The sequence below is a fragment of the Terrapene carolina genome, unplaced genomic scaffold, assembly GCF_002925995.2.
Source record: "Terrapene carolina triunguis isolate 2854851 unplaced genomic scaffold, T_m_triunguis-2.0 Scaffold85, whole genome shotgun sequence".
NCBI lineage: Eukaryota > Metazoa > Chordata > Testudines > Emydidae > Terrapene > Terrapene triunguis.
Window position 1 is genome coordinate 37,547,038 of NW_020664436.1, and position 13,710 is coordinate 37,560,747.

Sequence of the window (13,710 nt, forward strand, 5' to 3'; positions counted from 1 at the left end):
TAAAATCATGACTGGTGTAGAGAAAGTAGATAAGGAAGTGTTGTTTACTACATCTCATAACACAAGAACTAGGGGTCACCAAATGAAATTAATCAGCAGCAGGTTTAAAACAAATAAAAGGAAGTATTTCTTCACACAATGCACAGTCAACCTGTGGAACTCCTTGCCAGAGGATGTTGTGAAGGCCAAGACCATAACAGGGTTCAAAAAAGAACTAGATAAATTCATGGAGGATAGGTCCATCAATGGCTATTAGTCAGGATGGGCAGGAATGGTGTCCCTAGCCTCTGTTTGCCAGAAGCTGGGAATGAGCGACAGGAGATGGATCACTTGATGATTACCTGTTCTGTTCATTCCCTCTGGGGCACCTGGCACTGGCCACTGTTGGAAGACAGGACACTGGGCTAGATGGACGTTTGTCTGACCCAGTAGGGCCATTCTTATGTTCTTTGAAGCTCACTAGACAGACGGGGGCAGAGAGGGGTAGCAACATAAGTTTGTCAGATCTTGGGGACGGGCATGTAAGCAGCTCCTTTTGTGGGTCACTCCCTCTGCCTGATTAGTCTACCACATGCTGTGCTTCCCAGAGGGTGCGTTGTGGTGGAACAGAGAGAGAGAACATGTCAAGGAGATTTCCTGTTTAGACTCCCTCTTGTGCATTGTTGTAACAGACAAGGAGGATTTGTTGAGGAGCCAGCTGAGCCCAAATCCTGGGGCTTTCTGGGTGTAACTTTATCCACTTTCTCTATATTTATACCCACTCCATAGCTGCAAAATGTGAGATTCTTGAGCCTGACGCTGACTTTATCACTTTCACTCCACTGAGTTCAACTGAATGACACGTTTGACACACATGTGAGATCAGAATCTGGCCCCTGGTGTCTCTCTCTGAAAAGAATCTGACAAGAACTGGAGTTAGTTTTCAAAAATCTCATTTCTTCTGATAAATGTAAAGCTTTTGGCTCTTCTGTTGCACTAATATCAGTTTGTTAAACCCCACATCACTCTGTTCAAAACTCAGTCAGTCTGTTTGGGGAATTAATATAAAAATATTAGCAATTACTTTCAAAAGAAACCTGACTCATTTCTCCAGCAATGACTCAGACCTAGATTAATAGTTTTCACTATTCTCTCAAAGTATTTGGTAGTGTTCCAGAAGATTCCCTGGTCCTACAGACATTATAAAAGAGTGCACTACTGACTTACTTGAGTCACTGGCTTATATAACAATATTTATCTATGACTTCTAGAACTGGATCAACTCTCCTCCTGGTGGGAACTGATAATTGGTTGGAGATAGCTATTACAATGACAGATATTATAGTAACCCCTAAATCAGACAACCAGATCAGCTCTTTAATCTCCTTGTATTTCCCCAAAAGTTTCTAACCTGTCCCTCTACTGAAACATTTTCCTGCCCCCTCCCCAATTCTATTTCCAGTTATTAAATGTCAAGCATTTACATCAGAAGAATGGAGTGAATCAGAAACTATTTATACTGTTTTGGCTGAATGCTAATCCAAGCATGTATTTATATTTTTAGCCTAGTCCCCTGCCCAGACTAAAAATCTGAGCAGTTTTTTGAATTCTCCACAAGAACAATATATTTGCGTTTTTTTTCCAGTGGCCAAAGCATCATGAAACCATATAGGTCACTTACAGTCACTTTGTAACTCTCCTCTTCCCCAAACTCCAAGCTGCACTTGGTTCCAAACAGACAGCCCTGAAGGTCTGGGAACCATCTAGTCCCTGCAAGTCATAGTTTTCAGTGATTTGCTCACATCATTTGTTGTGTGCCTTTGTTTCTAAAGTCTCACCTTTCTGAAGTAGCAATGAGGGATTGAACTGTGCTACAGCTTTTAAAATTACATGTATTTGTTGATATTCCACAGATGTAAATATCCCCAGATAGTAGTTGCCTTGGTAAATGGAATAGCATTTTTGTCAACTAGGATAACTGTCACCCGTGATCTTCACATTGGTGTAAAACCACTTTTCCTTTCTTGTTCCTCACATTTCCTTAGAGGCATATGTTGCCTTCATCCTATACTGGGAACTCCCATTGTTAACAACGGGACCTTTGCACAAAGAATAGGGATAGAATGATGACCTTTAATATTTTGATGTGTGCACAGAATGTGACGTTAGAAGTTATTCCTCTGGGTACCAATTAGACTGCTTCTGCTATTGCATTGCACTCCAAGGAAGTTCAGCTGATACACCATATTATTGGACATGATTGTAAGTAACCCAGAATATCTCTTAGCATTTAATGGAGTCCTATGAATATACAGGTTTCTCACTTTCTTTTGAGCATTTATTCACTCTAATTGACAGTGTTCCTAGAGAAATGCACAACGTGTCCTGGTTTAATTATTTTTCTTCATTTGTAAACCTCATATGCAAGAACATTACAATACAGAAGAACATGTTTGTATATTCTGGCACCACACATAAATAAAGCAATACAGTACAATATAATCTGGAGATTTATACATGACTAGATACATAATAATAACAAAGGGCCTTAGAGATGTACTGATTCATCATGATGTTGATCAGGTGATCCTCCTGTACAGGAATGACTTGTATTAACTTCTGATCTGCTGCAACTTTGCATGTGCCTTTTTTACTTTTTGCAGGCTATGTCAACTTAGGCCACTGTATCCAGTCGCCAGTCAAAGGTAAAAGAAGGCCAACTGTAAGTGATAACTTGTGATGGATCAGTGTGTGTGCAAAGACATTATCTCTTGGTAATGCAGAAGATAGTGTGTCACTGCTGGAGGAGCAATTTGAATGGTGGGATGATGTTAATTACATATGGTCTCCGTGTCTGCAAGTAGCTCATTATCCCACCACTGCACGCCATATGTATATTTTTCTTATTTAAAAAAATGGTAGCGCTTTACCTAGATTTCCTTCTTATCATTGTGTCAGTCCTTGGAATTCAGATGCAGTGTAATCTTAAAAAAACCCCATCGTTTTTTGGAGGAAAGGCAATCTTTAGGTGGCATAAAACCCCCTCATTAATAAAATATAAATAGTCTTAAAAGAAGTAGTAACAAACATACATATTCAATCTATAACCTCTGTTCGATCTATTAGCTTCATTGTAATAGAGATTTTAAATTTAAAATGACTGTCCAAGTTTCCCTTGGTCCAATACTTTAAAAAAAATTTCTTCCAGTGTTTTTCATTATTTATATCTGAGCTATTTTTAAGAATTGAGGAATTCAAACCAATCTTTGGCAATTATTATGTAATTATTATATTGGCTTGTGCTGGCTCAACTAATAAAGAGTTAAATTCCCAGCTTATGGAACATGATTTAAATCTGTTGACTTTGATTATGTTGTCCCTGATTATGTCAGTGGTGAATTTGGCCCAATAAACTTACTACAATTTGCATTGTCAATATGTATCAGCAATGTAGCAATGTAGGAATTTATGTAGCAATGTAGGAATACATTAAACAATTTATTGGCTGCTGAAGTGGTGGAACGGTACCTTCAGTACAATAATTGACTTGTTTTAGAGGAAAGAGAGTTTTTATATTGTTAAAGAGACACTCCAGGCCCCAAACCTAGATTTTAGTTTAAAATAAATTGTGAGCAAAATATCATAACTTACTTTTTAAATATTTCCCTGTGGCATTTGCCATAGTGCAGCATTGTTCTAGTGCAAGAGAACCTTAAAGTGAAACAGACTAGAAACCATCCAGTCTACCGCTATTGGAGTGATATGCAAAAATGGTGAAAAATGACATTTTAAGAATATTTCAATTTTTTGTCAATGATTCATTGAATGTTATTGTTTTTAGTTTAGCATGAAGCAGTAACCTAGTACTGAATACAACCAAGTGCATGCACTAATATGGATTGCTTGGAAAGGCCAGGGTCATACATATAAGAACAATGAATGTAGGTCACTCTTACAAGATGGGGGACTGTGTCCTGGAGTACAGTGACACTAGAAAGGACTTAAAGGATAATGGTAGAGAGTCGACTGAACATGAGCTTCCAGTGTGATGATATAGCTAAGAGGGTGAACATGATGCTGGGATGCATAAGCAAGGGAATATCAAGTACCTTATTATACAGAATCAGTATGACTACTGCTGGAATAATATCTGGTGTCCACATTTCAAAGAGGATGTTGAAAAATTGGAAGGGTTCAGAAAAGAACTACATGCATGATTAGAAGTCTGGAAAAGATCTAATAGTGAAAGACTTAAGAAGCTCAATCAATGTAGCTTATTCAAGAGAAGATTAAGAGGTGACTTGATCACAGTCTACAAGTACCTATATGAGGATGAGAATTTAATGGCAGAGAGCTCTTTGATCTAGCAAAAAAAAAAAAAAAAAAAGTAAGGGTATTACAAGATCTAATGGTTGGAAGCTAGACAAATTCAGTCTAGCAATAAATCACAGATTTTACACCTTGAGGGTAATTAACCATTGGACCAGATTGCCTAGGGACATGATGGATTCTCCATTACTGGAAGTCTTTAAGGATATCTTTCTAAAAGATATAATATAGCTCAAACAGACAATACAGGCTTGTGAGGGTCTATGGTTTGTATTATCATAAAAATATAGCGCTGCAAAGGACCTTGAGATATCATCAAGTCCAGCTCCCTGAGTTGAGGCAAGACCAAGTAAACCTAGACCATCCCAACAGGTATTTGTCCAACCTGTTGTTAAAAACATTCAATGATGGGGATTCCACAACCTCCCTGGGAAGCCTATTCCGGAGCTTATTTACTCTTATAATTAGAATGCTTCTTCTAATATCTAACCTAAATCTCCCTTATGCAATTTAAGCCCACTACTTCTTGTCCTACCTTCAGTGGACCCAGAGATCAGTTGATCACAGTACACTTCATAACAGCCCTTAACATATTGGAAGACTTATCAGGTCCCCCCTCTTCTTTTCTCCTGCATGTTTAGTCTGTTCTTGTAGCCTTTCCTCAAATCTGGTTTTCTAAACCTTTTAATCTTTTTTGTTGCTCTCTTCTGCACTCTCCAAAGTGTGGCATCCAGAATTGGACACAGTACTCCATCTTAGACCGCACCAGTGCCCTGTATCTCATGTCTCACATATGACATTCCTGTTACAAAAAACTCATTCTGGAGTGTACTAACTGCATCTTATTGTTGACTCATTCAATTTGTGATCCACTATATCCACCAGATCCTTTCGGGCAGTACTATCACCGGACCAGTTATTTCCCATTTTGTAGTTGTGCATCTGATTTTTCCTTTCTAAGTGTAGTACTTTGCACTTACCTTTATTGAATTTCATCATATTGATTTCAGACCAATTGTCAGATCAATATGTCAAGGATGTTTTCAACTGTAATCCTGTCCTCCAAACTGTTAGTAACCACTCCCAGCTTGGTGTGTTCTGTAATATTTAATAAGTATACTCTCAACTCCATCATCCACGTATTTATTCAGGAGGACAGACTAGATGATCATAATGTTCCCTTCTGCATTTGTCTGTACAGCACTTAGAAAAATGGGATGTTGATCTCTGATTAGGGCCTCAAGGTGCTGTTGTTTTCCAGATCACTGGATAGTAGCATGTTAGTGATATTCATTGGGAGTCCCAGGCCCACACGCATACATACTCTGGGTACCATAAAATATAAAAATAATTAGAAAATGGTTGGGGAAAGGTCTTATGGCAGCAGAGACAAGGAGTGTGTGAAATGGAGTATCATATTTCTCTTCAGGTTTATGATGAGCCTTTTCTTTTTGCTGCTCTTAGTATTTAAAAAGTTTATGAATAAAGCAGAATGTACCATGAATATTTGATCATTTTTCAAAGAGTTCTCTCTCCTCATGGAAGGTCTTTTATTTTCATTGCAATAAATATAAGCATATTCAGCATCACAGTGTGACACCCTGGCACCCCAATATTCACCACTATCATGTAATTAAGATATTTTTTTGTACAAAGTATGTCTTACGAGGTATCATTCTAAATGTCTTGATCTGCTAGACAGTAATATCTTGTTGGATTGTATGTTCTATCATCATATGTGAAGTTAAGCTATGTATGTGTTACTGAAACATGTTGTGAGATTGAAAACACCCACAAGCAGCCTTTCAGGTACAACAGTAAAAAGGCCAAACAATGTTAATGGCTCATTGAGGAAATGCACACAAGCACAAGGGTTACCACAGGAACTGTGTACAATAGAAACCTCTCAGAGATAGCACTACCCAATGGGAACTGTTTGACCCAGGTCACAGCAAAAGAGCTTTGCAGCAAGTGGGAAGAAGATATAAAAGGGAGAAAATGATGGTACCTCACTCTCCCTACAACAACACACCTGGAAACATTGGAGGGGTAAGGACTGAACTGTGGGAAGTGATGGTCACAGGCTCAAGGGATTTTTAACCTGTCTATGAAAACCTGGGAAGCCAAGGCAGCTTGTGCCTTAAGAATCTGACAGTCTGTTTATCACTCAGGGTGAGAATTTGCTAATTCATAGCATACCTATTTAGTGTGTTAAACTCAGTTTGTGGTTTTGTTTATTTACTAAGGTAATCTGCTTTGATCTGTTTGCTATCACTTATAACACTTAAGATCTATATTTTGTAGTTAATAAACTTGTTTTGTTTTGTCTAAAACCAGTGTGTGTGTGAATTATAACTCGGGGCAGAAAGCTGTTGCATATCTTCCTCCACATTGAGGGAGGGGGGAAATTTCATGAGTGTACACTGTACAGTTCTCTGTGCAGTGCAAGATGGTATAATTTTGGGTTTACACTCCAGACTGGGGTGCATGCCTTCTTAACTGGGAGGTGCCTTAGCTAAGTCTTCCCATGCAGAGCTGATCTCAGCATGTGTGTATAGCTGCAGTTGGGTGTGTCCCTACCTGTACGTGTGCTGGTTAAGTGCAGTCTGAAGCCTGATGAAGGGCTTGACAGGCTGCATAGCAATACAGTGTAAAGGGAACCCAGGCTGGTGCGTCAGGTGGGCTCAGTGGTACCCCAGTTCCAAGTGGTACCCTGGGGGAAACCCATCACAACAGTGTTTCTTAGCCTATATATTTGGGTCTAGCAAGTGTTTCACTCTCACAAACTTCTTTTTCATTCTAAAAAGTATGAAGCCTGAAACTATCAAACACACGATCACTGTCAATTTTTCCTAAAGTGTGACTCTTTCATCTGTCAACCAAAAGGGGGGTGGGTGGGAAGAATGCATATTTAGTCCAAGCAGATGAAAAGTGTCACACCATAAGTTAAAATAAGGAACACAGAGAAAGAGAGAGAGAGAGAGAGAAGAGGCTTAGGAGAGAGAAATTTACCACCAGTTTTTCAATTAAAGGAGACATTTTATTTAAGTGTAGTCCCACAAATCTTAGGTAACCAGGCTTATTGCTATGTAATAGGCAATAGTTTTTCTTTTAAAAGACGGGAAAAGGATCAATTTCACATATTTTTATGAGCTTGCGCTGTTCAGATTTTTCTATATAGTGCAAGACAGTATTATTTTGGGTTTATCTCCCAAGAGGTGTGCACGTAAGTGCTAGGGGAGTCCTCTCACACAGAGCTGACTTCAGTCTGTGGCTGCGGCTGGATAGGGCCCTACCTGTATGTGTGTGCTGCAAGAGGCTGGAGTGGCTAATTCAGCAAAACGGAGCAGGAACCCAGGCCGGTGGAGCAGGAGAGGCTCAGTGAAATCCCAGTACATGAGTTGGCATCCCAGAAGGGGGGTCCAACCCATCACACACACAATATCCCCTGATGGACAGAAATCTGAAACCACTGCTTCAACAGGCACCATCATAATCCATTAACCTTTGCATGACTGGTGAAGGGGAGGAACATTATGAAATTAAATACAAATGTCCAACCATTAACAACCAGTAAAATGGAAACCTCAGAGCATTAGCAAGTTCAGGCAATTTATTTTTAATCATTGCTCTTTATTCAAATCCCATGATATTTTCCCCTTAGCGCTGACCCTCTCAGACTGGGTCGTGATTAAGAATAAACTGCTTGGTCAGAAATTCACAGAGCCATGAGCACGGGCGTGTACCCGGCATGGTTCACCCCACTCCCTGACACCTGTCCATTTTGTGGCGTGAGGGAGACCCTGGCGCATGCCTATCTGGAATGCACCACAATGAAGCCCCCTTTTCAGCTCCTCCAGAACCTCTTGTTGAGGTTCTAGCTGCACTCTTCCCCACACCGCTTCATATACACACACCCTGTCTGTGGCTCCACGAAGTCGTGAGACCTCCTCGTCAACCTCCTGGCGCTGGGTAAAGTTGCCATCTACAATACTGGGAGGAGGATCCTGGAGGGGAGGTGCTCTGTGACTGTGGGGCCTATTTCCATTCCTTCCTTGTCTCACGCATCCAGGCGGAGTTCCTCTGGGCAGTGTCCACTGGCTCCCTACACAGCTTTGAGGAGAAGTGGGTGCTGTCTGGGGTGCTCTGTTCGGTGTCCCCCTCGGGAGCCCTGCTTTTGAACTTATGACCCCCCCTCCTGACCTGTTATTCCTTAGTTGTCCCCAGTATTCAGTTGAGTCCTGTCCAGTGGATCCTCCCCTATGGTTTGGGGATGGGCCTTTAGACGTGGGCAGGCTTGTGCCCACCTGCCTCCTGGAATTCAATAAGGCAAGCAGGAGAAGGCTGGGCTTGAGTTAAACTATGTGGACAGCAGCAAAATCTGAATGTGTCTAGTTTCACCTCTCCTTTTCCCCTGCCCCCGGATCCTGACAGTTTCTAAAATAGCTCCTAATGTGTTCCTTCAGTTCAGTGCTTTACAATATCATAGAGAACTCTGGTTTCTGAGAAACCATTCTCTGTGCTCCATGTTTATGAAACCTACAATGCTCACCGTAGTCTCTATGCTGTGTCTCCACCTTCATCTCTATGCAAGAAGAGCTGAAAGGAGACTGACAAGTTTGAGGGGTTCCCAGTATTTTGTTGACATTATCTTCTGCTGTTATGTTTTCCTCTCACTGGTGTTACCACAGTCCCCATCCAAACGTCTATAAGTTTCCTCCCATGCCACAGTCTTGTGGCTCTTCCAGATGACATCTACAGAAGTGTTTGTATTTTTCTTTTTGTAGCTTTCTCAAGCTCCTTTTGGTTGTTTTATTTTCCAACCACTAGTAATTTTGATAGACAGCAACAGGTAAGCTATAAATATCAGTAATAAGGAAAGATAATTGTTAAAATTAAATGGTAGCATTTTAAACCACCAACCCCAATTTTAATATTAAAAGAAAAGTGCTGTGTTTTCAGCAGTACGGGTAAATTTCCTTTATCTTCACCAAACAATTTGTGGCCTTTACTTTCCCAGATTGGGTGTATTCCTAGATTAACAAAGCAAGAAAGGTAAAATTCATGGATGAAATCTGAAAAATATATTCCGAGTCATATTAATAGCACATGGATTTTGCTTAGAATATGAAGTGATCCCTTCAAATGCTGCTGATACTTCATGAAAAATCATCATCTGGAAAAGTAAGTCTGCCCTTTTATCTTATTTCACATTTTCTGTACTTTTCTATGCTTCTTTTCCAAGGATACTGACATAAAAGCAGGAGGGTTATTTCTAAAAAACCCTTGTGCTTTGCTGATCTTCACCTAAACTTCTCCCTTCCCTGAAGTCAAACTCTTCTGTTTGTGGTATCATATTCATGTCCATAGGAATATAATAAGTACTGTGATAATTCCTTTATAATTCTGAGCTGTACAGTGATTTTGACTGACAACCAATTGTGATGTTAGAGAGGACTGTGAACTGATTGGGAATAAACAGCAGCAGATGAACACTTAAATACACGTCTTCATACAAATATTCTTAAATAAAGAGCAAAGAGGAAGAATATATAGAAACAATTATATCTAAACAAGATACTACATTAAAATAACATTAAAGTTGTAAAAACAGGCACAAAGGTTAGGAAGTGCTAGAATTAAGAGGGAGATAAAATTCAAGTGGTAAATTGCAATAGATTTAGTTCACTCACCTTTGCCCACTACGTCAGAACCCTGGGGCTTATTCTAACTATTCAAAACCCTGAGCTGCTTCAAACAGCTACCATTAAAAAAAAAAAATCAACAGTCAGAGAAATGCTTTTGCCTCCCACCAAAAATTTCCAAGATACTCATATGAGGTTTGAAATTGGGACAGTGGAATTACTCTATACATTGGGGGTGTCCACTCCCCCTACAAGCCTGAAGAGATAAAATAGGCCAATTAATTTTATAGGCTGCACCTGGAAGTCATGAGGCCTAATAGCTGATGAAGCCCAGCTGCGGGAGGAGCTGGGATAAACTTATAAAAAGAGGAAGTTGAGGGTAAGAGACAGCTGGTCTGGGCTTGGGGTTGCTAACCTTCTAATGGCACAAAACTGAATACCCCCACCCCTTCTCTGAGGCCCCATCCCCCACTCAATCCATTTCCCCCTCCCTCCATTGCTTGCTTCCCCCCCCCCCAACCCTCACTCACTTTCACCTGGCTGAGGCAGGGGACTGGAGTGTGGGAGGGGGTATGGGTGCTGGGCTGGGGGTGTGGGTTCTGGGGTGTGGCCAGAAATGAGGGGTTTGGGGTTCAGGAGGGTGCTCTGGGCTGGGATGAGGGGTTTGGAGAGTGATCAGGGCTGGGGCAGGGGTGCAGGCTTCAGGTGGTGCTTACCTCAAGCAGCTCCCAGAAGCAGCATCATGTCCCTGCTCTGGCTCCTAAGTGGAGGCATAGCCAGGTGTCTCTGTGGCATGCTGCCCTGTCCACAGGTACCACCTACCCCCAGCTCCCATTGGCCACGATTCCCGGCCAATGGGAGCTGCAGAGCTGGCACTTGGGCTGGGGGCAGTGTGTGGAGCCCTCTGACTGCCCTTACATGTAGGAGCCAGAGGGGGGGGCATGCTGCTGCTTCCGGGACCTGCATGGAGCCATGGCAGGTAGGGAGTCTGCTTTAGCCCCTCTGCACCACTGACCAGCAGGGCCAGTACAACCATTTAGGCAAACTAGGCGGCCGCCTAGGGCGCCTAGTGGTTGGGGGCCCCTAAAAGCCCGCTCAGGCGAGGAGGTGGAGTGGAGGTGAGCTGGGGCGGGGGGAGGGCCGCCCGCAGTAATGGGGGGGCACAAGGGAACTGATCCCCGCCCCAGGTCACCTCCACTCTGCCTCCTCCGCTGAGCACTCAGCCCCTGATCTAAGTCTCCTCCAATTGGCGCTGCAAGCCTGGGAGGGGAGGAGAATTAGAGTGGCGCCGGCGTGCTCAGCGGAGGAGGCGGCGCGGAGGTGAGCTGAGGGAGTCTCCCCAGGCGGGGTTAGCTGCCACAGGGCCGGGGGGGGGGGGGCCGGCCGGCGGAGGGGGGGGGGGGGGCGGGGGGGGGGGGGGGGGGGGGGGCGGGGTTAGCTGCCGCGGGGGGGCGGGGTTAGCTGGGTGGGAGGGTGGCACAAGGTGGAAGTTTCGCCTAGGGCGTGAAACTTCCTTGCACCGGCCCTGCTGACCAGACTTTTTAATGCCCTGGTCATCAGTGCTGACCGGAGCCACTAGGGTCCCTTTTTGACCAGGCGTTCCGATCAAAAACTGGACACCTGGCAACCCTAGAGAGGACTTGGGGTGCGAGAGGGGTTTTGGGGTGCAGCGTCCTGGCGGTGCTTACTGCAGCTCCCAGGAAGTGGCCGCCAGGTCCCTGCAGCCCCCGGCATATGGGCGCCAGGGAGGCTCATGCCCACAGGTGCCGCCCCCACAGCTCCCATTGGTCATGGTTCCCAGCTAATGGGAGCTGCTGAGCTGGCACTCAGGGTGGGGGCAGGGTGTGGTGCCTCTCTGGCCCCCCATGTGCCATGGGGTTTCAAGGACCTTGCAGCGGCTTCTGGGAGCCACGCAGAGCTAGGGCAGGCAGGGAGCCTTCCTTTGCCCTGGGCCCCCGCTGCACCACTGACCAGCTTTTAATGGCCCAGTCGCGGTACCGATCGCAGCCACCAGGGTCCTTTTTTGACTGGGCGTTCCTGCTAACCCTAGTTGGGCTATGGTACTGTAGCTGGTTGGCTGGGGTAAGCTGAGAGCTTGTGCTGGCTGAACAGAGCTGGAAATACTGTCTGAAATAGAGAGACTGGAAGTTATGTTGGCAAACGAGGGAGAAGAAGCAAGGGATGAGGAATGGCTTCAGAGCAGGAAGAAGCGGGGGAGGAAATAGAAATATCTGTATCTGAAAAACCGGGAGTGAGCAGGGAATGGAAAAAAGAGTAAGGAACAGGATCAACATTTTAATCAACAAATCATTAGCAGAAGATACAAGAATAGGAGATGTTAATCCCTTGAAAACAGCAGAATGGGTCAGATGAAGTATTGCAGGTCTATTAAGAGCTAAAAGAATGCAGCTTGGAGACTTATTAGTGGAATGTACACATAAGAAATATGCTGAGAAAATCCTTAAAACTACAATTTTAGGGAAAAGTCAGAGTAATTTGCCAGCCACTTAAATTTATGACAGAAGCAAGAGTGGTAACCACTAGGTATGACTGAGGACTAAATTAAAAGGGTATAAGTGAGGACCAAGTGCTGCTTGTTAAGTGACCGATTAGCAAGAGAGAGGAGAACACACAACATCTACAACTCTCTGAATAACGTTCAAAGGTGCAGTGCTGCCTGATAGGGTTAATATAGGATATCTACTCTTCTGGGTTAAGACACATAGCATGGCCCCTTTGAGATGTTATAAATGTCAAAGATTTGGGCATGTGGTGGCTCTCTGTAAGGGGAAAACAAGGTGTGGGAGCTGTGGAGAACACTTGTATGAGAACTGTGTAGAAGAAACAACTAAAATGCAGCAGTGGTGGGGATAAGCACAGTGCAGCATACAAAGTGTGCATGGCAGCGGAATGAGCTAGAGAGATACATAAAACTATCCATAAAATAGCCTATGCAAAAGCTACCAAAAATATTCAAAGCATAATGTGGAGAAAGAGGAAAATGCTAATGAGGGAAAAGAGCTACTGGTAAAATAATATGCAGTTCAGGGCGGGAAAGATAACATAAGGGGAATAGATTAAGATATATGGCTTGTAGGTAAAGAGAAATTTATAGCATTTATGATAGAAGTGATTAATTGTACTCTACAGACAGGGAAGAAGACTGAAAGAATAAAAATTATAACAAAAGCCACAGGAAATTATTTGCATATAGCCAATCTCTTGATAGGCTGCATAAATGCAAATTTAAATGAAAGTAAAAATGTAGTTTAAGCAATGTGGTTCTAATGGTGTTTTTTTCTTTTTTTTCTGGAATGCACATAGTTTAATAACACATGGACAGGAATTAAAGAAAACTGTTTTCTAAAATGGGAAAGCAAACGTGACATGATATGAGCACAAGAAACCTAGGTAGTGAGAAAAGTTATATTTGTTTGGACTGGCAGCATATGATGTCCTCAGATGTGACCGAAAAATAACAGGAGGAGGGGGTCTGTATATTTATAAAGGAAGGTGTTTGCTACATTGACATGGATATACAGAATATAAATTTTGAGTTCAATACTGTTGAGGATCCTCTGCAGAATAATAGCACCCAGCGGTGGCTCCAGGCACCAGCGCTCCAAGTGCGTGCCTGGGGCGGCAAGCCGCGGGGGGGGGGCGGCCTGCCGGTCCCTACGAGGGCAGCAATCAGGCAGCCTTTGGTGGCTTGCCTGTGGGAGGTCCGCTGGTCCCGCGGCTTTGGCGGCAATTCAGC